The sequence below is a fragment of the Bos indicus genome, chromosome X, assembly GCF_029378745.1.
Source record: "Bos indicus isolate NIAB-ARS_2022 breed Sahiwal x Tharparkar chromosome X, NIAB-ARS_B.indTharparkar_mat_pri_1.0, whole genome shotgun sequence".
NCBI classification, from domain to species: Eukaryota; Metazoa; Chordata; class Mammalia; order Artiodactyla; family Bovidae; genus Bos; species Bos indicus.
Window position 1 is genome coordinate 38,560,172 of NC_091789.1, and position 1,730 is coordinate 38,561,901.

Genomic DNA, 1,730 nt, shown 5'->3' on the forward strand with positions numbered 1-1,730 from the left:
AGAATAAAATACTTAGGAATATATCTACCTAAAGAAACTAAAGACCTATATATAGAAAACTATAAAACACTGGTGAAAGAAATCAAAGAGGACACTAATAGATGGAGAAATATACCATGTTTATAGATCAGAAGAATCAATATAGTGAAAATGAGTATACTACCCAAAGCAATCTATAGATTCAATGCAATCCCTATCAAGCTACCAACAGTATTTTTCACAGAGCTAGAACAAATAATTTCACAATTTGTATGGAAATACAAAAACCTCGAATAGCCAAAGCAATCTTGAGAAAGAAAAATGAAACTGGAGGAATCAACCTGCCTGACTTCAGGCTCTACTACAAAGCCACAGTCATCAAGACAGTTTGGTACTGGTACAAAGACAGAAATATAGATCAATGGAACAAAATAGAAAGCCCAGAGATAAATCCACGCACCTATGGAAACATTATCTTTGACAAAGGAGGCAAGAATATACAATGGAGAAAAGACAATCTCTTTAACAAGTGGTGCTGGGAAAACTGGTCAACCACTTGTAAAAGAATGAAACTAGAACACTTTCTAACACCATACACAAAAATAAACTCAAAATGGATTAAAGATATAAACCTAAGACCAGAAACTATAAAACTCCTAGAGGACAACATAGACAAAACACTCTCTGACATAAATCACAGCAGGATCCTCTATGACCCACCTCCTGGAATATTGGAAATAAAAGCAAAAATAAACAAATGGGACCTAGTTAAAATCACAAGCTTCTGCACAACAAAGGAAACTATAAGCAAGATGAAAAGACAGCTTTCAGAATGGGACAAAATAATAGCAAATGAAGCAATTGACAAACAACTAATCTCAAAAATATACAAACAACTTCTGCAGCTCAATTCTAGAAAAATAAACCACCCAATCGAAAAAATGGGCCAAAGAACTAAACAGACATTTCTCCAAAGAAGACATACAGATGGCTAACAAACACATGAAAAGCTGTTCAACATCACTCATTATCAGAGAAATGCAAATCAAAACCGCAATGAGGTACCATTTCACACCAGTCAGAATGGCTGCTATCCAAAAGTCTACAAGCAAGAAATGCTGGAGAGGGTGTGGAGAAAAGGGTTTACACTGTTTACACTGTTGGTGGGAATGCAAACTAGTTTACACTGTTGGTGGGAATGCAAACTAGTACAGCCACTATGGATTATAGTGTGGAGATTCCTTTAAAAACTGGAAATAGAACTGCCTTATGACCCAGCAATCCCACTTATGGGCATACACACTGAGGAAACCAGAGTTGAAAGAGACACATGTACCCCAATGTTCATCACAGCACTGTTTATAATAGCCAGGACATGGAAGCAACCTAGATATCCATCAGCAGACGAATGGATAAGAAAGCTGTGGTACATATACATGATGGAGTATTTCTCAGCCATTAAAAAGAATACATTTGAATCCATTCTAATGAGGTGAATGAATCTGAGGCCTATTTTACAGAGTGAAGTAAGCCAGAAAGAAAAACACCAATACAGTATACTAACGCATATATATGGAATTTAGAAAGATGGTAACGATAACCCTGTATGTGAGACAGCAAAAGAGACACAGATGTATGGAACAGTCTTTTGTACTCTGTGGGAGAGGGAGAGGGTGGGATGATTTGGGAGAATGGCATTGAAACATGTATAATATCATAAATGAAATGAATCGCCAGTCCAGGTTTGATGC